Source organism: Giraffa tippelskirchi, chromosome 9, assembly GCF_054371585.1.
Source record: "Giraffa tippelskirchi isolate mGirTip1 chromosome 9, T2T-mGirTip1v1.2.pri, whole genome shotgun sequence".
Taxonomy (NCBI): Eukaryota; Metazoa; Chordata; class Mammalia; order Artiodactyla; family Giraffidae; genus Giraffa; species Giraffa tippelskirchi.
In genome coordinates this window covers 142,727,434-142,753,920 of record NC_137283.1, presented here as the reverse complement: position 1 = coordinate 142,753,920, position 26,487 = coordinate 142,727,434, and the positions used below count along the sequence as shown (strand labels likewise).

Here is a 26,487-nt window from a genome sequence, read left to right as displayed (position 1 = left end):
TAAGAGAGTCTCTGAGAAGCAGCACAAAGAGAAGAACTGGTCAGAAAAGGACACTCAAAATCTAACACATTGCAAAGCATGATGAACTTTTGGCTGGTGAAACACATTCCACAAGAAAAAACCTAAAGCCTGAAACGAAGGCATCTTCTCCCTCCCTCTCTCTCTCTGAAGAGGTAAAACAATGATCAGAGCCATAGTTAGATGTGATAAACATTTTAGATCTCTCAGAAAGGCATTTTGAAATAACTATGATTAGTATGTTAAAGATTCTAATGGAAATAGGTTGGCAATATGAAAGTTGAGATTGGTGGTTTTAGCAGAGAAATGGAAAATATGAGAATTAAATTGAAATGATAGAAATATTAAAAAACACATAAATAAAGGTTAAGAATATGTTAGATGGGCTCATCAGTAGACTTTGAATAGACTAGGAAAACAGCCTAGGAAAGATTCAGACAGTTTGAAGACAGGTCAATAGAATTTCCAAAGAGAGGAGGAAAACTAAATTTAAAGAGGAAAATAGTGGGAAAAAAGCTAGTCCAGGAGAACTGTGACCTGAGGAGCAATATTATTGTCATGCGATCTAACAAAAATCTAGCTGAAACCTCAGGAGAAGAAGGAGAAGAAAGCTTTTCCCTTCTTCTGGGGATCTTACCAACCCAGGGATTGAACCCAGGTCTCCCACATAGCAGGGAGATTCTTTACCAGCTGAGCCACCAGGGAAGCCCAAATTAGTGACATATATCAACCAAAATACCCAGTATTCTCAGAGATCAGGAAGTATTTAACAGTTCACACTAAACAAACAGCAAAAACCATTGTATATTACATTCAAACTGCAAATACGACAGAGAGAAAAAGGCAAGTAGATAAAAGAAACATACTGATTAAAGAGAAGCAGTTAAGAATATAACAGACCTCTCACCTAAGAGCATCAGGAAAAAATATAATGAAGTGATATTTTTAATGTGCTGAAATAAAAACTCATTTATTTTTGACAAGAGTATAAAATGACTCAACCACATTTTCAGTTAGTCTGGCAGGTTCCTTTTCTGTTTTCTTGATGTTGTTCAGTCACTCAGTTGTGTCCGACTCTTTGCAACCCTAAAGACTGCAACATGCCTGGCTTCTCTGTCCTACGCTATTTTCTGAAGTTTGCTCAGATTCATGTCCATTGAGTATGTGATGCTATCTAACCTTCTCATTCTCTGCTGCCCCCTTCTCCTTTTGCCTTCAGTCTTTCCAAACATCAGGTTCTTTTCCAATGAGTTAGCTCTTCACATCAGGTGGCCAAAGTATCAGGCTTCAGCTTCAGTATCAGTCCTTCCAATGAATATTCAGGGTTGATTTCCTTTAGAACTGACTGACTTAATTTTAAAAAAATGTTCTGTTTTGAAATAATATATTTTAATAAAAAGGTACAAAGATAAAGGATAGTCTGGGAAGTTCTGTGTGTGTCTTTCACAGTTACCTTAAGTGGTTATGTCTTACCTGCCTACAGTATCATATCCAAACCAGGAAATTAACTTTGGTACAAGATGTGTTTATAGATCTATGTCACTTTATAATGTGTAGAGCCATGTAACTATCACCCAGAACCATGATAGAAAACTATCTCATTCACAAGGATTTCACAACTTTCTCTCCAATAAACCCTAACTCTTGAAAACCATTTTGTTCTCAATTTCCATATTTGTGTCACTCAGCTCTATATTTTTGTGATGCAAGATATTTTTTCACTCAGCATAATGGCCTTAAGATCAATCCAAATTATTGCATGTATAAATAATTTGTTATTTTTTTAATTACTGTTTACTATTTCATGGTATGGATTTGGGCTTCTCAGGTGGTGCTAGTTGTAAAGAGCCCGCCTGCCAATGCAGGAGACATGAGAGACGTGGGTTTGATCCCTGGGTCGGGAAGATGCCCTGGAGGAGGGCATGGCAACCCACTCCATTATTCTTGCCCGGAGAATCCCAAGGACAGAGGAGCCTGGCAGGGTACGGTCCGTAAGAGTCATAAAGAGTCAGACACGACTGAAGCAACTTAGCATGCATGTACACACTGTATAGATTTACCCATTTGTTAAGCCATACATACATTATAGGGCGTTTGGGTTATTTACATTTGACTATGATGAATAAAGCTACTATGAAAAATCACATATAGCTTTTTGTGTGGATACAAGTTTTTATATCTCTAGGATAAATGCCCAGAAGCGTGATTGATGAGTAATATTGTAAAATTATAATTTGCAGTTTCTCATTCAGAGGGGCGCTACCATTTTACATTCCCACCAGCCATAAATAAGGACAAAAAATTGGAAGGACACTAAAGCTTGAATGTATATAAACCATTAACAAATTGATAAGAAAAAAGGAAAACAACTGCAAAGTGGAAAATGTATAAATTGCAAGTCAGGAAAGGAAAAAAAATACAAATGGCAGTTAAACATGTGAAAAGATAGCTCACCAACAATCAAGAAATTAATTACAAGCTAACATACAGTAAAACATTACTTCAATATCAATTGACAAGAAATTTAATATTCTCATAATAGCAAATATTGGTGAAAAGGCAAACCATTGGAACTTTTCATATTTTTTTTTGCAGAATTGTCTTTGGCCATTGCCACTTTGAGGAATAGTTTGGAACTATCTGATGAAGTCAAAGATGCAGTTTAGCATAACTCAGTGAAAGCATCTCTAGACATGTATGTATCCTACAGAAACTCTTATATATATATATATATATATATATATATATATATATGCATAAATATTTACTTAGTGCATAAAGATTTAGTAGATGCTGTTGGTGCTTGGCCCATGTCCCTTTGCCTGTCTGAGTTCACCTACTGCTTCTGTAAACAGCTCCTGACCTGCTGCCAGACCCTGACTTGTGTGTCTGAGTCTTCCTTCTCTGGTTGAACCTCCTTTCTCCAGAAACAAATGGGACCTAAATGATGGACATGGGACCAATTAGGAAATGCCTGTGTGAATACTGCTGAGGGCAGCTGTCAATGCAGGGAGTGGAGAGGCAGGGGCTAAATGCTTCAGCTTCCTTGTATGCTGGTAGAGTAATTTTGAGGCATGGTCCACACAATCCCCAGTGGAATCACATCTCAGTTGCTCATGGTGGTATTCATCTTGTTAAAGCATACTTTATCGCCCATTTTCTCTTTCTTGAATTTTCCCTTTTCTGTTTCCTCATTTGTGGTGCCTGGGATATCCTCTGAAATAAATTGTCTGTATCCAAAATTCTTGGCTCAGTTGGCTTGGAGAGAGAAGCATTCAAACTAAAAGGATGTAAGAGTGTTTATGCAGTATGGTTTATAATAATGAAAAATTAGAAAAAAAATGAGGTTATTCTGTCCTGTCATTTCATACTATGGTAGCAAAATAAATGAAGAATTTATTTTTCCCTCTAGAAGAATTAAGAGTTTGTATCAATTTAGTTGTTCCTGAATTGGAAACATTAATTCTTAAATTAAATTTATAATGCCACCTTATATGGAGTCAATACAAGGAGTGTCACAATTTGGTATAACTGTAGAGCTCACTCACATTCAAGTGAACTACCAAGTAATGGGATTAAATGTGTACTTGGAAATAAATATGGTTAACAAGTTCTGATGAGTGACCATGGGGATGCTCATTCTCAGATAATTTCAACAAACCAAATAGAAAGTAAACTTTGTATTTTCTCTGGAGAATCAACAATTCAATTTTATTATACCTTATACTAGTCTGCTCAGGCTGCCATAATAAAATATTATAGACTGGGTATCTTATTAAGCAACAGAGGTTTATTTTATCACAATTGTGGTGACTTGAAGTCCAAGATCAAGGTTCCAGCTGAGTTATCCTTTGGTGAGAGCCCTCCCTTGTGGTTTCAGACAGCTACCTTTTGCTTTGTGTTTACCCGATCTCTTCTTTGTGCATGCTCTGAGAGGGAAAAAGAGCAAGAGTGTGGTGACAGGAACTTTCTACTGACTCTTCTTACAAGGACACTAATGCTATCAGATCAGAGTTCTACCCTTACTGGGGCTTCCCTTGTGGCTCAGATGGTAAAGCCTCTGCCTACAATGCAGGAGACCCTGGTTTGATCCCTGAGTTGGAAAGATCCCCTGAAGAAGAGAATGGCAACACCCACTCCAGTGTTCTTGCCTGGAGAATTCCATGGACAGAGGAACCTTGTGGGCTATAGTTCGCAGGGTCTCAAAGAGGCACACACAACTGAGTGACTAATACTTCCACCCTTATGATTTCCTTTAACTTTAATTACCTCCTTAGAGGTTCCATCCATGGTCACAATGGGGTCACAACATATAAATTTTAGGGGATACAGACATTTAGCCCATAATATACATTCTATTCTCAAGATTTCTTAAAATAAGTTATAATGAAATGGTCTCTCATTAATTACTGAGAGGCTTTTGAAATTATACACAAGTAAATTGTTTTTCAAAGTTGATTTTTGGCTTCTAAGAACTTATTACAAACTGTAATCATATAGAATATAAGACTTGGGATAAAACTTTGAAATTATCCACAGTAAATACCCAACATAATTTACTTCTATGTGTTCTTGCCAAAACCATATGCTTAGACACAGGAAACAATGAATTATGTTTACTTGAATATTAAAAAAAAAATCTTCTTAATATTGGCCTGTAATAAGAATTCTTATATTATTCATACATTAGACCTAGATCTGCCATCTGGAAAACACTGAACATACATGTTCTTTGCTTTCACATTTCATATAATTCATCTTCATGGTAACCTAACCCTAGAACAAATCAGGTGCTCAAACAGAATACTGTGATATGTATATTGGCTGTCAACTAACATGTATTTTTTCTATGATTTTCTCATAAAGAGAGTTAACATAGTATATACACTTTTCCTCATTTTATGTCATATCAGACATACTGCTGTTTCAAAATGAAAGTTATGTTGTGGTGGTGGTTATTTTGCTAAAAGAAAGAAGGGGAGGAAAAGAAAAATAAATTACATGATTATATTCTCCACTTCTCTCCTTTGGTATATATTGCTGCTCCTATCATTGAATAGTTGACATAGAGTTAAGTCTGGAGAAAAACTTATATGGTATGTACATGCTAAGTTGCCTCAATTGTTTCTTTGTGACCCCATGGACTCCTCTATCCATGGGATTCTCCAAGCAAGAATACTGGAGTGGGTTGCATGCCCTCCTCCAGGGTATCTTCCCGACTCAAAGATCTAACCCACATCTCTTGCATTAGCAGGCAGGTTTTTTGTTTTTTTACCACTAGCACTACCTGGGAAGCCCATTGGTAAAGAAAAATTCAATGACTATCTCGTTGAAGAGCTGTACATGAGGTATCATTATTGTTGCTATTACTTTAGTACTTTCAGGGATTGGATTCCTGTTGTATTCAAAATTAGTTCTTCTAGACATTTTTGTTATATGATCATTTCTGACTTTCTAAGACACTTCCTATTCCTTAGGGGCATAAAGACTGGAAACTATAAGTCCTTACCATCTTTGCCATTGAGGTTTGATTATACTAAGCTGGTGAGAGGTTATCTCATGAGGTTTGTAGGATTAGAAGCCAGTGTTCTCACGTGATAGTGGAGGGTAAATGGGCAGATTTCGGCAGATGGCAGATGTGGGTTTTTTCCCCAGAGATCTTGGGCTATCTTGTTGATGGTTACTCTCAGAGAGATGGTAGGCAACTGAAATCATGAATGACTTCCTAAGATTCCTTTACTTAAGAATTCACTGAAATCAGCCCTTTTCACTTTCATTGCTCACCTCCCAATAATTGTATTGGCCTCTAATTCTATATATTAAAACCCTTTTAGGTGTGAAATATTTGCAATGCCTTTGATTTTGATAACCAAATCCTGACTATTAGGTAGTGTACATTTGGCATTCTTTGATGCCGATAGCAAATTCTTTTTGTTTTATTAATAGTTTTATGGTTAGATGTGAGGAAAATCCCAGAATCTTTTAAAATTGATTTTATTAGATTAATTATGTGTCTCCATCACACCCAAAGCTCTGTTTTTCCTAATTGCTTCAAAAATTCTTCTTGAGAGATTAAAAAACTTGATGCTAATGGTTTTCACATTTTCTAATATCAAAAACTGAGAAAAGATGTAATAAAATAAAATTAGCATCAGTACATTATGACAAAGACTCTCTCCTTGACCAGACTATTGACTGGCTCCTTAAGCCTGGCTCCCTGAGGCATGTCCTCAAGATTCTTGCTTAAACGCAAGAATCCTATTAAGTGAGAATTTACCACTCTGGATATCTGATCAAGTTCTTCATCATCCACTACTCACAAGGGTTAGGTGATAACCCTCGTCTGATTTAGTAAGAATTGTGTTGAATCTGCTAAGCCAGAATCACCACTTACCTCTGAGGTTTCCATCCACTGACCCTCTCAAACTGCCCCTTTGATATAAATCTCAACTTGTCCATGTTGTATTTGGAAATGAGATCAATATATACTGAGATTCTCTTTTCCTCTATTGTAATAATTCCTTTGTAAAATCTGTTTGTTTCTGCTTCATCTACAATCTGGCTCTGATTTTTATTTACTTTTATATTCTATTTCTTGTTAAAATTTATTTATATTATAAATGTTGCAAATGAAATTTATCCAAAATTGGAGTAAAAAACATTGAAAAATATGAGATAAAGTATCAACCCAATCTTCTTAACCTTGGCAAAAGAGATACTAAAATAGACTGTACTATGGAAGACACTTTGAGGCTTCCAAGTAAAATAGCAAATGTCAAGATATATTGCATTGCTTCAGTAACTATAGAGGTTAGCTATCACATTCAAGACTAGAAAAAATATCTCATTCTAGTGAACAGGCTTGCGGTTAAGATTACTTCTTAGTTGGAGGGCAAATATTTAATAAATGACAACAAAGAAACCAGATCTTGGTACAATAGCATTAAAAAGCTAAAAGATTTTTTTAAAAAAAACTATGTCATTGAGAAGAAATAAGCTTATTTCGAGGTTTCATTTTATTAGAGTTGTTAACATTGCTGATTTTACCTAAATTATGGCAAGGGTTGGTTAGAAACCCGAAGCTCTGAAGGAAGTAGCTTAACTCTTTTTCCAGAATTTACTAACCGCAAGTCCTAGAAAACTCCCAAGGGCAAGTTTCACATTTCTGGCCTCGTTTAAGACTGAAATCATTTTTGGGAGAAATTCTGAAGAGCTTAGAGAAAGCATCTAAAATTTCAATTGCTTCTCTGAAACCTTGGAATCCTGCCTGTTAATAATCTCCATGCTCTTTGCTTAGAATTTACACACAAAATCAACTGAGAGGAAACTGCCTATCACCCACCCTCCTCCCCCCCCAGAAAGACTGTGCCAAAGCACTCATCAGAAACCACAGTGACAAAAATAGACCCACTGACAATTATACAGTGACTAAGAAGTGGATGTTGGGATTTAAGTTATCTTACTCTTTTTTCCTTGTTTTGATAATGGTGTTAAAAAGAAAGAGAAAGCTATGTAATAGCATCTGGCCAAACAGCTTGTTCACTAAGTCTAGCCCTGTGTAATTTAAAATATTTGAGTTCTTATAACATCCCTGAAAGGCATGGCATTCAATCCAAACACCACAGACATAAAGTACAGAACATCTCACTCCAGTCATGCTGCTGGGTATAGCTTGCAGCAAAAGCAACAATAAGAAAAGAAAATTCTCTTTGTACAGCTGAATGGCTGCACCAGAATTTTCAGTGTTCAGATGTAATTAGAAAACAGCTGTGAAGGAAAATCAATTGTTTCTGGTAGTCAATGGCTAATTTTCCACAATCAGAATAAAGAATGCAATATGACATGTTTGTAATGAGCAAGTAATTGTTTCTCTTTCGTTTATTGTTTTAACATTTTTCCCTTTATTTGTGAGAGCTGTCATTTGCTTGCTTCAGGACAGCTTCTCCAGTGTCTGCTTCTCCCATCCATATTTAAAAACTCTCAACTGCCAAGCAGGCTACATAGTCCAGCTCAATTTATTCAAGATTGCCTTACTTATGATGATGATTTGTAGACTAGCAAGGAAATGTTGTCCTTGCTTTTATGAATTCACAATAAAGCTTCCATAAATGGAATGGTTATTAAACACTAGCATTTATTCATGGGATTTAACTTTGATTCTTTCCTCAAAGGTCTCATGTGTCAAAAAGCCGCAGTTCCCAGAATTCACTGACCTACTGTTCCAAATGCCTATGCATTGCAAAATAAAACTAAATTAGAACAACCACAGGCCCCCCCCTTTTATATATATATATATATATATATATATATATGTGTATACACACACACACACACACACACACACACACATATATATATCTCCTTCTTCTATCATTAGCATAGACAGGAAGGGATTGCTACAACTGATGGATGGAAAAGTAAACCTCTGTGGTGCCCAACTGGAATGTAGATGGGTGGGAAATGAACTTAAATGCTACAATAGGCCAATGAGAGTAAAATTGTTTTATCATGCAAAAGAGTCTGGTTGAGAAATACCAGGAGGCATAGCACTCCTCTGCTGCTTACAGCTGATAAAAAAGAAAAAAAGTACTTACATTATTTGGTGAAATTAACCTATTACTTATTTTTTAATACTTTTTTTTTTTGTAGAACATTCTTTGAAAGCTAATGTAGTGACAGTGGAAGAAAGTGAAATGAATAGTAAATAAGAATTGAGTCTCAGTCGCTGTGTAATCTTGGGACCATGCCTTAATTTTAGTTTCCCCTACATTTCTTTTTAAGAGAAAGTTGATAATACATAAGTGAATATGTGCTCTTTCTTTTCCTAGTAATTATGATACAAAATACACTAGTGCAGTAATTAATATTTGCAAAAGTCTAAAGTTCTAGAGGAAAGGATTCCTCAGCTTTTTAAAACTGCATGATTAGCAACCAATAGCCAGTAGTGATCACTGATTTCATAATGCCTGTTTATGCTTATGATTGACACATGGGGTTGAAATTATAGTTAAATTTTTCTCAGCTTTTTAATCTTCAGAGAGCTTGCTCCAGATTCTGTGTGGTGTTTGTAACATACTATTTTCTGGGCCCCCCAAAAGATATTATGGGCTAAGTAACAAATTATAAGAAAAGGAACTCTGTATTTTTATGAAGGAGTCTAAATTATTGACTGGGAACTAAAATTTGAAAACCACTTGCATAATTAAGATGATATGGGTAATAAATATTATAAGTTTTAAGCTGAAATCTGTTTTTCAAATGATTAAGGTATTGTATGATTTTTAGATGAAGTTTTAGAAGGCACTGTCCTGATGCTGGGAAAGATTGAAGGAAGGAGGAGAAGGGGACGATAGAGGTTGAGATGGTTGGATGGCATCATGGACTAGATGGACATGAGTTTGAGCAAGGTCTGGGAGTTGTTGATGGACAGGGAGGCCTGGCATGCTACAGTCCATGGGGTCACAAGGAGTAGGACATGACTGAGCGGCTGAATTGAGCTAAAGAAATGGCAAATCTGTGGGAAGGGCTAGTTGCTTCAGATACAATGGAATATTTAACATAAATATATGAATCCCAAATTCTTCCTTCAAATAATGATATGAAATTTAAGTTGGACTCTAAGCAGGGCAAAAACTCCCCCAAACAAAACTAAAACAAAGCAAAAAGCTGACTATTTTGCCAATAAGAGTAAGAAGAGGGATAAAATCAACATTTAGAGATTGATTCTAAATGTTCCTGAAATTTTTCAGAGTTGGACTAGTACAAAATTAAGTCAGGTTTGTTATATAAAAGGTTGGGTGTTGGTTAGAATACCCTGAGTCCATTATTTTGGGAATATCTTAGAATATGAGAACAAATTGGAGAGACTCCCCCTAACCTCTGAATATCTTTCTTCTCCATCTGAAGAAGTTTCTATTTTATATTCTTTTCTAACCGAAGATGTGATTTTATGCTGGAAGGAGATAATTATTCTCTGAAATTCCATATTCAGGGCCACATCTCTCTTTGAAGCTTCCTTGCTGGATGAATAAAATCTGTTTTCAACAAGGTCATAAAAATAGCATATGTAACTGACTTGGAAAAAAGAATTACATATATAAGTAATTACAGGAATTTGGTACAGAATGCCATCAAAAACTTTATGGGAATTTTCTCAGTAAGAGTGAATATAATTTTTAAACAGGTTGGATTTTTTTTTCTACATATGCATTCAGCAGATAATTATCAATTATTTGTTTGGGAAACCATGTGGCTAAAACAAACTTGAAATGAATAGTGATATATACTGTGTTCCAATTTTTAAATTTAAACTCTCCATGTAATATAGAGAATGCAAGGTAATGACAATGAGAAATAAGGATGTTGAATTAATTCTATCTTCTACATAACTACCTGGTCTATATACAATTCCTGCATCCATAATTATATATTCTGTTCTCTTTTCTATTACATAAGTTAAACTGTTTCTGATCACATCTAAGGCTAAAACCTCTACCAGTACTCTGGATTTCCTCTAAGAATATACTCAAGATTTTTGTTCCTGCAGTTAATCTTTCTCACTCCATCATCAAGTTCTCCTGTCTACTAAATACCTCTTTTGTAGTCTATAAACTTTTACAATCTTAAAAAATTAAAAATAAGCCTCATTATATGTCCCTCCCCCACATTCAACCCTGATTCTTAGCTTTTATATATGTCAAAATTGTTTTAATCATTTTCTCAACTTCCTCTTGTCCCACTTTTTCTAGTGCTGTCAATTCAGATTTTATTTTCACTACTCAATATGAACAACACTTGTTAAAATCACCAGTGATATCTGTATTGCCAAATTTGAAACTCAGTTCTTAATACCCATGCATGCATGCTAAGTCACTTCAGTCAGGTCCAACTCTGTGCGACCCCATGGACTGCAGCCCACCAGGCTCCTCTTGTCCATGAGATTCTCCAGGCAATAATGCTGGAGTGTGTTGCCAATGCCCTCTTCCAGGGGATCTTCCCTACCCAGGGATCAAATCTACATCTCTTACCTCTAGCCTGCATTGGTAAGTGAGTTCTTTACCACTAGCACCACCTAGGAAGCCCAATATCAACAACTGTTGTTAAAATCACCGGTGATATCTGTATTGCAAAATTTGAAACTCAGTTCTTAATACCCGTACTAGAGACTTAAAAGATACACCTGAAACAGGAGATAAGCTCACCCCTTCTTGAAATGCTTTATTCATGTGATGTGTCTGACATCACTTTTACTTGATTTATCATTCCTTCTAAACCTTCTTTGCTGTTTTTTCTATATCTTATTGAATATAAATTTCGGAAAGCCCAAGCTCAATTCTTGGCCATTTTCTCTCTCTACTTTTATCTTCTAGCTGATTTTGTCCAGTTCCAAGATTTTACTGTCATACAAAGAGTGATGTCTTCAAAATTTATACCTCAATGACTGATTTTTCCCCTGAAATTCAGCTACTAATAGTCAAATAATGTTTATTTGGATGTCTAATAGTCTTGTTAATGTTACCATGTCCAAAATTAAACTTTTTTCCCTGAATCTCTATCTTCTGAAGAGTTAAATGTTCTTATTGTTTTACGTATTATAATGTATAATTATACCATATTTTTATATCCAACTATTTGGCATTGTTCCAGTTTTGGGGCTTATATAAATAATGCTAGTATGAACAACTTTTGCACATATTTGGGAAATATATATGTTTTTATCTTAAGTATAGATCTAAAAGTAGATTTGAAGGGAATATGTGAGATCAACTTTAGTAGATAAGAGCCAAAAGGTTTCTGAAAGTGGTGTGCAAATATGCACACACCTCAGCAGAGTATGAGGTCTTCACCTAAGGTATTTTATAACCAATACTTGGTATTTCGTCTTCTTTATTTTGCTCTTAGGGATGGTGATTAGAAGTGTTTAGTTGTCATTTTATGGACATTGCTTTCATCACTATTGAATTTGGGTATCTTTACATGTGTCCATTGGCTATTTGGTACACTTTATTTTAAGTGACTGTATCAGAATTTTTCCAAGTTCTAGAGGATTGACAGTTTTGAAACTGTCAATATTTTGTAATATAAAGTCAAATATGATTTGCCTATATTTTTGTCTGTCAGTTTTGCTGTTTTAACTTTTATATGTAGATTTATAATCCATTTAGTTAGAAATAATTTTTTTGTGCAGAGATTGAGAATAGGGGTTAATACTAATTTCTTTTGATTAAGGTTTTACTGATTATATATATCAATTTAAGAACAATGGAAATATTAGCAAAATATATTGTCTTCAAATCCATGAACATTTGCTATTCCTTTTATTTGGGTCTTTCTTAATTTAGCTCAGTATTTTGTGATCTCTGTATATATACATATTAGTTCATCTTTCATTAAATTTATTACTACATATTTAATGATTGGCAGGATTTTTATAAATTAATTCATTTGCACACTTAGTTTCTTTTTGTTGGTATGGATGATTCATTTAAATAAGCCTTCTATCTAACAGCTTGCTAGATATCTAAAAACTTGCAAAATACTAATAATTGGTAAATTTTTAGTAATATCTATATTTATGACCATATCCCTTGTAAAAAATTTTTTTTCATCCTCAACTTTTATACAGCTTATTTATTTTTATTGACTTATTGTACTAACAAGGACTTGTACAATGGTACCTGGAAATGGTTATAGGGAATTGTTCAGTCACTAAGTCATGTCCGCCTCTTTGCGACCCCATGAACTTCAGTATGCCAGGCTTCCCTGTTCTTCACTATCTCCCAGAGTTTGCTCAAATTCATGTCCCTTGAGTCAGTGTTGCCACCCAATCATCTAATCCTCTGTTGTCTGCTTCTCCTCTTGCCCTAAATCTTTCCCAGCATCAGGTTATTTTCCAATGAGTTGGCTCTTCACATTAGGTGGCCAAAGTATTGGAGCTTCAGCATCAGTCTGTCCAATGAATATTTGGTGTTGATTTCCTGTAAGTTTGACTGGCTTGATCTCTTTGTGTCCAAGGGACTCTCAAGAGTCTTCTCCAGCACCAGTTTAAAAGCATCAATATTTTGGTGCTCAGCCATCTTTATGGCACAAGTCTCACATCTGTACAAGACTACTGGAAGAACCATAGCTTTGACCATCTGGACCTTAGTCAGCAAAGTAATGTCTTTGTTTTTTAATATGCTGTCTAGGTTTGTCATAGCTTTTCTTCCAAGGAGCAAACATCTTTTAATCTCATGGCTGCAGTCACCGTCTGCAGTGAGTTTGATCCTGAGAAAATAAAGTTTGTCACAGTTTCCACTTTTTCCCCATCTATTTGTTGTGAAGTGTTGGAACCAGATGCCATGAGCTTCGTTTTTTGACTGTTGAGTTTTAAGCCAGTGTTTCACTCTCCTCTTTCACCTTCATCAGTAAGCTCTTTAGTTCTTCTTCGCTTTCTGCCATTAGGGTGGTATCATCACCATATCTAAGGTTGTTGATATTTCTTTCAGCAATCTTGATTCCATCTTGTGCTTCATGCAGCCTGGCATTTCACATCATGTACTCTGCATATAAGTTAAATAAGCAGGGTGACAATACAGTCTTGATATACTCCTTTCCCAATTTGGAACCAGTCCATTGTTCCATATCTGGTTCTAACTGTTGCTTCTTGACCTGCATACAGATTTCTCAAGAGGCAGGTAAGGTGGTCTGGTATTTCCCTTTCTTGAAGAACTTTCCACAGTTTGTTGTGATCCACACAATCAAAGGCTTTAGCATAGTCAGTGAAGCAGAAGTAGGTGTTTTTCTGAAACTCTCTTGCTTTTTCAATGACCCAACAGATATTGGCAATTTGATCTCTGAATTGCTCTCCCTTTCCTAAATCCAGTTTGTACATCTGGAAGTTTTTGGTTCACATATTGCTGAAGCCTGGCTTGAAGGATTTTGTGCACAGTCTTGCTAGTGTATGAAATGAGTTCAACTATATGATAATTTGAACATTCTTTGGCATTGCCTTTCTTTGGGATTGGAATGAAAACTGACCTTTTCCAGTCCTGTGTCCACTGCTGAGTTTTCCAAATTTCCTGGCATATTAAATGCAGCTCTTCAGCAGCAGTATCTTTTAGGATTTCATTTCTGAGTTCAGTTCAGTTCAGTCGCTCAGTCGTGTCCAACTCTTTGTGACCCCATGAATCACAGCACACCAGGCCTCCCTGTTCATCACCAACTCCCAGAGTTTACCCAAACCCATGTCCATCGAGTCAGTGATGCCATCCAACCATCTCATCCTCTGTCGTCCCCTTCTCCTCCTGCCCCCAATCCTTCCCAGCATTAGGGTCTTTTCCAACGAGTCAGCTCTTCCCATGAAGTGGCCAAAGTATTGGAGTTTCAGCTTCAACATCAGTCCTTCCAATGAACACCCAGGACCGATCTCCCTCAGGATGGACTGGTTGGATCTCCTTGCAGTCCAAGGGACTCTCAAGAGTCTTCTCCAACACCACAGTTTAAAAGCATCAACTCTTCGGTGCTCAGCTTTCTTCACCGTCCAACCCTCACACCCATACATGACCACTGGAAAAACCATAGCCTTGACTAGACGGACCTTTGTTGGCAAAGTAATATCTCTGCTTTTAAATATGCTATCTAGATTGGTCATAACCTTCCTTCCAAGGAGTAAGCGTCTTTTAATTTCATGGCTGCAGTCACCATCAGCAGTGATTTTGGAGCCCCCAAAAATAAAGTCTGACACTGTTTCCACTGTTTCCCATCTATTACCCATGAAGTGATGGGACCAGATGCCATGATCTTAGTTTTCTGAACATTGAGTTCAGGGTAATGCTTAAAATTTTCATTATTAAGTATAATATTTAAAATTTGTTTTCTCTTATTATATTTAAATGGAGTTTTTAAAATTCTATTGATTGATATTTAAGAGTTTTAAGAAGAATTCATGTTGAATTTCATCAAACAACTTTTTGTATAGCAATTTAGATGGTAAAATGACTTAAAAACTTATTTTGTGAGTAAGAACAGTTGCGTCATTGAGTGAATTCCAGTTTTTATGCAAATCTTATATTTTGAAATACAAGTAAATGGTCTTTTCTTTTTATAGGTTGCTGGATTTGATGTAGTAATATTTACGACTTTTGCATTTATAGGTATATTTGTTTCAAATTCCTCTTTTTAACATCTTTAATGATATTTGAGCAACAGATTATTTCAAACAATGACTTTGAAAGTCTTTCTTCTCTGATTTCTGAAGTTTACTTAAGATTGCTGTTACTTCCACCTTTAAATATGGAATCATTCTCCAATAAAACCAAATGATTATGTCATGAGAGTAGAGCCCTCATAAGTGGAATTCATGCCCTCATAAAAGTGACCTCAGCGAGCTCCCATATCCCTTCTGCTGTGTGAGAACACAGTGAGAAGATAGATGTCTCTGAACCCGGTAGCAGGCCCTCAGCAGACCCTCAATACGCCAGTGACTTGATCTTAGACTTCTCAACATGAAGGACTGTGAGAAATAAATTTATGTTGTTTATAAGCCAAACTATCATACTTTTTGTTCAAGCTGACTAAGATGCTCATTGAGAAGTATAACATAAGGTTCCCAGTATGATTATAGATCTGTCTATTAACCACTGTGAAACTATGTTCTCATGTGCATAGAAATTTTAAATTGTTAATATTCTTGGTGAATTAACTATAACTATTATTGAAGTATCCTTCTATAATACTTCTTCACTTAAAGTTACTGTGTTTGATATTAATATAGATTTTGCTAGATTAGTACTTGTACTGTCATTTACCTTTAGACTTTTTGAGCTCAAGTGGAAAATCTGTGGTGTGCAGAGTTTAAGCTTACTTCTCTTTGCCTCCTCATTCCTGAGATCTTATTTCTATGTCCTATCTTTATTGGCAGTATTACCTCCAGTATTGCCTATTTAGTCATCTGAAATATCCAAAAATTATTTTGACTCAGTGACTCTTAGCATTTGCCTTTTGCTGCAGATTTGTTGAAGGCTCAGCAAATCTGCTTAGAGAAGAAGCAGATGTAAAATGTCAGTTCATCTCTCTGTGATTCCTCTATATCTGGAATCCTGATTCCTTAAGTTCTTTGAAACTCATCAGTTCCTTTATGTCTCTCTCTCTCTTTTTTTTTTCCCATTTTTTTCCAGCTTTTCTTATGGTTCTTGCTTAGATTATTGGTCTGGTGCAAGCAATTCTATTATGGTCAGAAGAAGTGTTAGAGTAATCATTTAAAAATATATATATTCTTTCAGCCCTCTGTTCAAAACATTCACATCACACTTACAAGTCATTATCAAAGCATGAATTCCCTATATGATCTTAACTGCTGAGATCTAATATTCTAGAATTCATCTCCACTTCACTGTTCATTGAATTTCAACTATTTTGACCTTTTGCTACTATTTTTGATATTCCAGGATTATCACATGCTACTTGTACTTCCTGGAATATTCTTCCCCAAATATTAGCATTGCTCTTTCCTTCTCTATGTTTAGTTCTCCACTCTAAAGCCATTTTATCCAAGATGTACTGGCTCAGTCCATGTCCTCCTGATTCTGTTTTTTTTCTTTTTTTGTCTTGATAACTCTTATCTTCCCCATCATAATAACATATATTTGTATTTATTTGGGGTTTGTCTTTTTCTCTCTCCAGTATCTTATGTATTCCATGAAAACAGGGACCTTGTCTGCTTTGGTCACTGCTCAGTATCCAGCATTTGCAGTATTCCTGATAGTATGTACAGGTATTTAATAAGTATTTGTGTATTGTGTCAGCTCATGCTTATATCCTGTTTTGCATATCCAGAAAATTTTACTGTCTCTCTGGGTATGTAAGAATAGATAAACGAGGAAATCTTATAATATTTATTAAAAATAAGAAAAGGAAACAAACACAAAACCCCCAAGAACAAAAACAACAACCCCAAAACTAATAAACAGAATAACAATCTTTGCCTAAGATATAATAGAAATTCTGGTCTATAGATACTTAAATTAAATTTTGAGTTCCTGAAAAAAATAGTGTCAGGACATGTGCTAGATTCTACTGGTCATATATGTGATAGTTTGAATTTTGTAGGAAAAAATACATTTAAGTTAAATCATACACTATTTTTCTTTCTCTGACTTATTTCACTTAGCATAATCCCTCTAGGTACATCCATGTTATCACAAATGGCAAGGTTTCATTCTTTTTAATGGGTGAATAATGTTCCATTATGAGTGCCGAAGAATTGATGCTTTTGAACTGTAGTGTTGGAGAAGACTCTTGAGAGTCCCTTGGACTGCAAGGAGATCCAACCAGTCCATCTTAAAGGAGATCAGTCCTGGGTGTTCATTGGAAGGACTGATGTTGAAGCTGAAACTCCAATACTTTGGCCACTTCATGGGAAGAGCTGACTCATTGGAAAAGACCCTAATGCTGGGAAGGATTGGGGGCAGGAGGAGGAGGGGACGAGAGAGGATGAGATGGTTGGATGGCATCACTGACTCGATGGACATGGGTTTGGGTAAACTCTGGGAGTTGGTGATGAACAGGGAGGCCTGGTGTGCTGCGATTCATGGGGCTGCAAAGAGTCGGACACAACTGAGCGACTGAACTGAACTGAATGTTCCATTGGATACATATGTCATATCTTCTTTATCCATTTGTCTATTGATGGCCATTTAGGTTGCATCCATATCTTGGCTATTGTAAATAATGCTGCAGTGGACATAGGGGTGCATATATTTTTTAATCTAAAAATGAAATGAATAAACATAGCTATAAAGAAACTGAGTCATGGATACAGATAATAGAACAGATCACTGCTAGAGGGGAAGAAGATAGGGAGAAGAGAAAATGAATGAGGGATATTAAGAGGTACAAACTTTCAATTACAAAATAAATCAGTTATAGCTATGAAATATACAGTGTGGAGAATACAGTCGATAATTATGTAATGCTTTTCATAGTGACAGATGACAACTGGACTTACTTTGGTGATCACTGAAACAGATAGCAATCCTTGGTGGCTCAGCAGTAAAGAATCCATCTGGATTGCAAGAGATGCGGTTTGATTGCTGAATCAGGAAGATCTCCTGGAGAAGAAAATGGCCACCCACCCCAGTATTCTTGCCTGGGAAATCCCATGGACAGAGGAGCCTGGTGGGTTACAGTCCATGGTAACACAAGAGTTGGATGCAATTTAGTGACTAAACCACCCAGTTATGTACCAGGAACTAACATATTGTTGTAGGCCAGTTATACTTGAAAACCAAATACATAAATTTATGAGAAATGATGACTCATGGGGAGGGTGGGAAGAGGGGGAATTGGATGAAAGTAATCAGGAGATTACACCCTGCTTATTTAACTTATATGCAGAGTACATCATGAGAAACGCTGGGCTGGAAGAAACACAAGCTGGAATCAAGATTGCCGGGAGAAATATCAATAACCTCAGATATGCGGATGACACCACCCTTATGGCAGAAAGTGAAGAAGAACTAAAGAGCCTCTTGATGAAGGTGAAGGAGGAGAGTGAAAAAGTTGGCTTAAAGCTCAACGTTCAGAAAACTAAGATGATGGCATCTGGTCCCATCACTCCATAGGAAATAGATGGGGCAACAGTGGAAACAGTGTCAGACTTTACTTTTTTGGGCTCCAGAATTACTGCTGATGGTGACTGCAGCCATGAAATTAAAAGACGCTTACTCCTTGGAAGGAAGGTTATGGCCAACCTAGATAGCATGTTTAAAAGCAGAGACATTACTTTGCCAACAAAAGTCCGTCTAGTCAAGGCTATGGTTTTTCCAGTGGTCATGTATGGATGTGAGACTTGGACGGTGAAGAAAGCTGAGCGCCGAAGAATTGATGCTTTGGAACTGTGGTGTTGGAGAAGACTCTTAAGAGTCCCTTGGACTGCAAGGAGATCCAATCAATCCATCCTAAAAGAGATCAATCCTGGGTGTTCATTGGAAGGTCTGATGTTGAAGCTGAAACTCCAATACTTTGGCCACCTCATGCGAAGGGTTGACTCATTGGAAAAGACCCTGATGCTGGGTAGGATTGGGGGCGGGAGGAGAAGGGGACGACAGGGGATGAGATGGTTGGATGGCATCACCGACTCGATGAACATGGGTTTGGGTGGACTCCGGGAGTTGTTGATGGACAGAGAGGCCTGGCGTGCTGCAATTCATGGGGTCGCAGAGAGTCGGACATGACTGAGCCACTGAACTGAACTGACCTGAACTGAATCAGGAGATACACACTTCCAGTTATAGATAAATAAATACTAGGGGTGTAATGTACAGCAAAATAAATATAATTAACATTGCTGTGCATTATAGATGAAAGTGGCTAAGAGAGTAAGTCCTAAGAATTTTCATCATAAAAAACCTTTTTTTCCTATTTCTTTAATGTATCCTTAGGAGATGGTGGATGTTCATGGAATTAATTGTGATGATGGCATGATATGTGTAACTCAAAGCATTATGTGCATGCATGCTAAGTCCCCTCAGTCATAGCCAACTCTTTGAGACCTTGTGGACTGTAACCACCAAGCTCCTTTGTTCATGAGATTCTCCAAGCAAGAATACTGGAATGTGTTGCCATGCCCTCTTTCAGGGGATCGTCTCAACCCAGGGATTGAACCCACATCTCTTACATCTCCCGCATTGGCAGGCAGGTTCTTTACCACTAGTGCCAGCTGGGAAACACAAATCATTGTGCTACAACTTAAACTTATACAGTGTTGTATGTCAATTATATCTCAATAAAACTGGAAGAGAAAGAAATTTAGGAGTTATAAGATTTGAGGCGTGAAGCACAACTCTACAGAAAATAGATACTATTGTATATAGTTATAGAAAAAAATAGTCATCAGAATTATTTGTAAAACTGAAGACATCTTTAGCTAATGTTTAGAATGAATTTTCTCAGCATAGACAGTAAAAGCCAGTGAGTTAAGAGTTAAATAGATGGTGCATATACACAAAGATTGAATACGGAGTACTCTCTTAAGTTCAAGAAAGAGAATGGTGAAATCATTTTACTAGAGGAGGGGTAGAGGGAATGTCTATGGAAAAAGTTATTAGTATGATGTATAGGCATGTGTTATAGGCTGAATTGTGTCCCTCTAAAATTCATATGATGAATTCTTAACCCGCAATATGTGATTCAGCATGTGACTGTATTGGGAGATAGACTCTTTAAAGTGATAATTAAAGTTAAAGGATGTCATTAGAGAGGTCCCTAAAGCAATATGACTGGTATCCTTTTAAGATGAGGAGATTAGGATACAATACATGAACAGAGGGAAGATCACAGGAAACATGGGGAGGAGATGGCCGCGCACATGCCAAGGAAGGAGGCCCTCAGGAGAAATCAATGCTACTGACACGATCTTGAGCTTTTAGCCTCCAGAGTGAGAGGAAATAAATTTCTGCTGTATAAGTCACTCAGTCTAGGGTACTTTGTTTTTCAGCCTTAGCAAACTAATATATCATGTTTTCAGGATATGAGGAAAACCTAGAAGAAACAAGATGAATAAAGCAGTGTAGAAATGGAGGCAATTTTTGTAGCAAACACAGAAAGGAAGTAGAGGAATGTGTCACAAAGTAGATCAGTGAGGTATTAATAGAAACTGGAGAACTTCTTTATTCATTCTTATCATAACAGTTTTTTAGCAAGGGTAGTTAACAACCATGTCAATAGACAGACTAAACTTCAGTTGTATGTCTCAGGTTTATTTCCAACGCTTAACTTACTCAAGGAGTTTGGACTCTAAACTCTCTAACACATATATGGATGTATCCACAGGGGAATTTCTTTGATCACTGAAGACCCCTCGGTTACTTCCAACTCAAGTACATTATTATTACATGTGTACCTTTAAGTAGGAAATATGATCAATAATACTGAACTACATTTTTAACAGTTATATATATTTGCAGGAGAAGATTTTTAAAAATCTAAAGCTAACAATAGGAGTGTGACGTAGTAAGAAAGTAGAAGAAAAAAAAAAGTGGATAATTGAAATAAATTCAGTGAACTTTAGCAGTTCTTAAACTAACAACACTATCACAACAACAAACAGATTTCTGGTGTTAGCAGAATTTAAAAGAGAGCCAGAAAATAATAGCCAAATAGAAGCAAAGAATATGAAATATTTTAGAAAGAAAATGCTATAGCTTTGTGTTTTCTTTAGTTAAGTTCAGTTCAGTTGCTCAGTCGTGTCTGACCCTTTGCGACCCCATTAATCACAGCACGCCAGGCCTCCTTGTCCGTCACCAACTCCCGGTATTTACCCAAACTCATGTCCATTGAGTCAGTGATGCCATCCAACCATCTCATCCTCTGTCGTCCCCTTCTCCTCCTGCCCAATCCTTCCCAGCATCAGGGTCTTTTCCAATGAGTCAGTTTTTAGCATCAGGTGGCCAAAGTATTGGAGTTTCAGGTTTATATCAGTCCTTCTAATGAACACCCAGGGTTGATCTCCTTTAGGATGGACTGGTTGGATCTTGTTGCAGTCCAAGGGACTCTCAAGTCTTCTCCAACACCACAGTTCAAAAGCATCCATTCTTTGGTGCTCAGCTTTCTTCACAGTCCAACTTTCACATCCATACATGACTACTGGAAAAACCATAGCCTTGACTAGATTGACCTTTGTTGGCAAAGTAAATGTTTCTTCTTTTCAATATGCTATCTAGATTGGTCATAACTTTCTTTCCAAGAAGTAAGCGTCTTTTAATTTCATGACTGCCATCACCGTCTGCATGATTTTGGAGCCCCCCAAAAATAAAGTCTGACACTGTTTCCACTATTTCTCCATCTATTTCCCATTAAGTGATGGGACCAGATGCCATGATCTTAGTTTTCTGAATGTTGAGCTTTAAGCCAACTTTTTTACTCTTCTCTTTCACTTTCATCAAGAGGCTTTTTAGTTCCTCTTCACTTTCTGCCATAAGGGTGGTGTCATCTGCATATCTGAGGTTATTGATATTTCTCCCGGCAATCTTGATTCCAGCTTGTGCTTCTTCCAGCCCAGCATTTCTCATGATGTACTCTGTATATGAGTTAAATAAGTAGGGTGACAATAAACAGCCTTAACGTACTCCTTTTCCTATTTGGAACCAGTCTGTTGTTCCATATCCAGGTCTAACTGTTGCTTCCTGACCTGTATACAGATTTCTCAAGAGGCAGGTCAGATGGTCTGGTATTCCCATCTCTTTCAGAATTTTCCACAGTTTATTGTGATCCACACAGTCAAAGGCTTTGGCATAGTCAATGAAGCAGAAATAGATGTTTTTCTGGAACTCTCTTGCTTTTTTGATGATCTAGTGGATGTTGGCAATTTGATCTCTGGTTCCTCTGCCTTTTCTAAAACCAGCTTGAACATCTGGAAGTTCACGGTTCACGTATTGTTGAAGCCTGGCTTGGAGAATTTTGAGCATTACTTTGCTAGCGTGTGAGATGAGTGCAATTGTGTGGTAATTTGAGCATTCTTTGGCATTGCCCTTCTTTGGGATTGGAAAGAAAACTGACCTTTTCCAGTTCTGTGGCCACTGCTGAGTATTCCAAATTTCCTGGCATATTGAGTGCAGCACTTTCACAGCATCATCTTTCAGGATTTGAAATAGCTCAACTGGAATTCCATCACCTCCACTAGCTTTGTTCGTAGTGATGCTCTCTAAGGCCCACTTGACTTCACATTCCAGGATGTCTCGCTCTAGGTGAGTGATCACACCATCGTGATTATCTGGGTCATGAAGATCTTTTTTGTACAGTGCTTCTGTATATTCTTGCCACCTCTTCTTAATATCTTCTGCTTCTGTTAGGTCTGTACCATTTCTGTCTTTTATCGAGCCCGTCTTTGCATGAAATTTTCCCTTGGTATCTCTAATTTTCTTGAAGAGATCTCGAGTCTTTCCCATTCTGTTGTTTTCCTCTATTTCTTTGCACTGATCGCTGAGGAAGACTTTCTTATCTCTCCTTGCTATTCTTTGGAACTCTGCATTCAAATGGGAATATCTTTCCTTTTCTCCTTTGCTTTTCACTTCTCTTCTTTTCACAGCTTTCTGTAAGGCCTCCTCAGACACCCATTTTGCTTTTTTGCATTTCTTTTCCATGGGGACAGTCTTGATCCCTGTCTTCTGTGCAATGTCATGAACCTCCATCCATAGTTCATCAGGCACTCTGTCTCTCAGATCTAGTCCCTTAAATCTATTTCCCACTTCCACTGTATAATCATAAGGGATTTGATTCAGGTCATACCTGAATGGTCTAGTGATTTTCCCTACTTTCTTCAATTCAAGTCTGAATTTGGCAATTAGGAGTTCATGATCTGAGCCACAGTCAGCTCCTGGTCTTGTTTTTGCTGACTGTATAGAGCTTCTCCATCTTTGGCTGCAAAGAATATAATCAATCTGAATACGGTGCTGACCATCTGGTGATGTCCATGTGTGGAGTCTTGTCTTGTGTTATTGGAAGAGGGTGTTTGCTATGACCAGTGCGTTCTCTGGCAAAACTCTATTAGCCTCTGCCCTGCTTCATTCTGTACTCCAAGGCCAAATTTGCCTGTTACTCCACGTGTTTCCTGACTTCCTACTTTTGCATTCCAGTCCCCTATAATGGAAAGGACATCTTTTTTGGTGTTAGTTCTAAAAGGTCTTGTAGGTCATCATAGAACCTTTCAACCTCACCTTCTTCAGCGTTACTGGTTGGGACATAGACTTTGATTACTGTGATATTGAATGGTTTGCCTTGGAAACCAACAGAGATCATTCTGTTTTTTTGATATTGCATCCAAGTACTGCATTTCGGAGTCTTTTGTTAACCATGATGGCTACTCCATTTCTTCTACGGGATTCCTGCCCATATTAGTAGATATAATGGTCATCTGAGTTAAATTTACTTCACCCATTCCAGTCCATCTTAGTTTGCTGACCCCTAGAATGTCGATGTTCACTCTTGTCACCTCCTGTTTGACCACTTCCAATTTGCCTTGATTCATGGACCTAAAATTCCAGGTTCCTATGCAGTATTGCTCTTTACAGCATCGAACCTTGCTTCTGTCACCAGTCCCATCCACAACTGGGTGTTGTTTTTGTTCTGGGTCCATCCCTTCCTTCTTTCTGTAATTATTTCTCCACTGACCTCCAGTAGCATATTGTGTACCTACCAACCTGGTGAGTTCATCTTTCAGTGTCCTATCTTTTTGCCTTTTCATGCTGTTCATGGGGTTCTCAAGGCAAGAATACTGAAGTGGTTTGCCATGCCCTTCTCCAGTGGACCGCATTCTGTCAGACCTCTCCACCATGACCTATTCCATCTTGGGTGGCCCCACACGACATGGCTTTGTTTCATTGAGTTAGACAAGGCTGTGGTCCATGTAATCAGATTGCCTAGTTGTCTGTGATTGTGGTTTCAGTCTGTCTGCCCTCTGACGCCCTCTCTCAGTGCCTACCGTCTTACTTGATTTTCTCTTACCTTGAATGTGAGGTATCTCTTCACGGCTGCTCCAGCAAAGCACACCCACTGCTCCTTACCTTGGATGTGTTTTATTAAAAGAGGGTAAAAAGAAAATCTGAGAATCTGAGTATTTGGGTCAACCTGTACCATTTCTGCACAGGTTAGTACTGTGTGTACCAGAACCCTCAGTCTTAGCCATGGGTTAAATGCCATCTGCATCAACTGATTTGAAAGCTGGATATCATTACACACATGTGCAGATTCATTAGATGTCTAGTTGTAAATCATACCATAATATTCCTTTGGTCATATGGATTGTTCAGGAATATTTGATTCTGACTTCAGAGCTCTTAAAATCCTTATCTTGTTATAAATTGTATATTCCAAAATTAAGATGTTTTCTCCCCTTAATATTTACTTTCCACACTGCTGATTTGTATTTACTAATCTATTAAACTAGGGAGATGTGCCATTGGTTTTTGAATAATTACTTTTGTAGGAAAAACTTCATTGTTTACAGAAATGTTTGAAGAATACTATCTGTCATTTTAATTGCTAGCAATTTGTATCAGCCAGAAATTTCAAGTTCAAAGTTGCCTAACTTATTCACTCCTGTTTTGTTTCTGTGTCTTATTGAATTTTGACTTCTCTGTCTTTTGCAGGTGATGATATTTAGATTTCAGAATACACAAGAGGGTATTGTAATTCTCTGCAGGCAGCAAATCTCTAGCCACTGATGAGTGTGTCATTTTGCAAGACTCTGAGGTACAGCAATGCTATAGTCTAGCAATAGATTACAAAGACCTAAAATGACTTCCAATTCTGATGAAGATGAAGTTAATACTTTGAATCTGCTTATTTTATGTTAGAGATAGCCTGTAGTTTAACATATATATTACATTTTGAAACTGAACAAAAACATTTAGTTGATTGTAGTAGCACTTGGAATGGTGGATTCATGTATATATATATATATATATACACACACACATATATATACATATATGTAATATTGAATTAAAGAAAAGACCCTAATCATCTGAGTATAAACATTGAAAATGGTGCAAAATGAAGAAAGCAGGGGTGGGGGTGCATAAAACAGACACTTGAGAAATTTTTCAAGCATGATTCTTTGTCTTCTTGAACTCCGATTTAAACGTTGCTTAGCAACAGTGGCAGTAACAGCTGGGACACCCTTGATCTTGTTGTGTAAACTATTAAAAATAGGTGATGGAAAGTGGCACCATGGAAACAATGACTCTACTGAAGCAGGTGTCTGTAATGCTGCTTTTCAATTTAATGTTGGAGGTGTAAATTACAAAAAGAAAAAAAAAAACTGGTCTTTCATTCTCTTGGACTTTGATAACAGATCTATTTCTTGATTTTTTATTGTTCTTGCAATTTCCCAAAAACGTTGGTTCAGTAAATTGTTGATATTTTAACTGATTACATGATATTGTATTTACATTTCTAAAATCATTTCAAAATAAATGAATACATTTCTAAAGTCTTTTAGAAAAGATTCCATTTTCAAAATAAATGAGTTCTCATGGAATCTAGATTCTAAGTATCCATTTAACATGAATCAATAAAATGTGCTATATAACTGTTATTGTGCATGGATCATTCAGGTCTCTCATTTATTAATATTATTTTTCAAAGGCTGATCGCCTCATTGTTGTTTATTTTAAGTTGATAGGAATCATTCTTGAATAATTCTTAGATCTTGTTTAAATATTTTTAATAACAATATAAACATACTCCTGTTATCTATTTCTCATGGACTTAGTCCCTTATATTGATAAAGACAGCAGTAAACAATGCCTCAGTTCTTCCTTTCAGATAGCTTTGTAGGATGCCATACTTGATGACCTAGGCTGTCAGTATAATCCTCGATGTTGGTCAGAGTAGAGAGGGCACTTTTCCAACAATGTCACCTAAATCAAGCTTTTCTTGTCTTTCTAGTTAACTTGTTTTTCCAGATAGTCAATTGATGTACCCTTAAAA

At 36.8% G+C, this 26,487-nt stretch overlaps 1 long non-coding RNA gene across 1 annotated transcript in view; it reads left to right on the top strand.

Annotated features, from left to right (window-relative positions):
* The first annotated feature begins 2,623 nt into the window (after positions 1 to 2,623).
* The window catches only part of LOC145522051 (uncharacterized), a 207,871-nt gene continuing 184,007 nt past the window's right edge, over positions 2,624 to 26,487 (top strand). The window contains exons 1-5 of the long non-coding RNA XR_014065875.1: positions 2,624 to 2,713; positions 17,982 to 18,174; positions 18,394 to 18,536; positions 19,440 to 19,692; positions 25,143 to 25,245. This is a non-coding gene — a long non-coding RNA (uncharacterized LOC145522051). The remainder of the gene's footprint in view (positions 2,714 to 17,981; positions 18,175 to 18,393; positions 18,537 to 19,439; positions 19,693 to 25,142; positions 25,246 to 26,487) is intronic.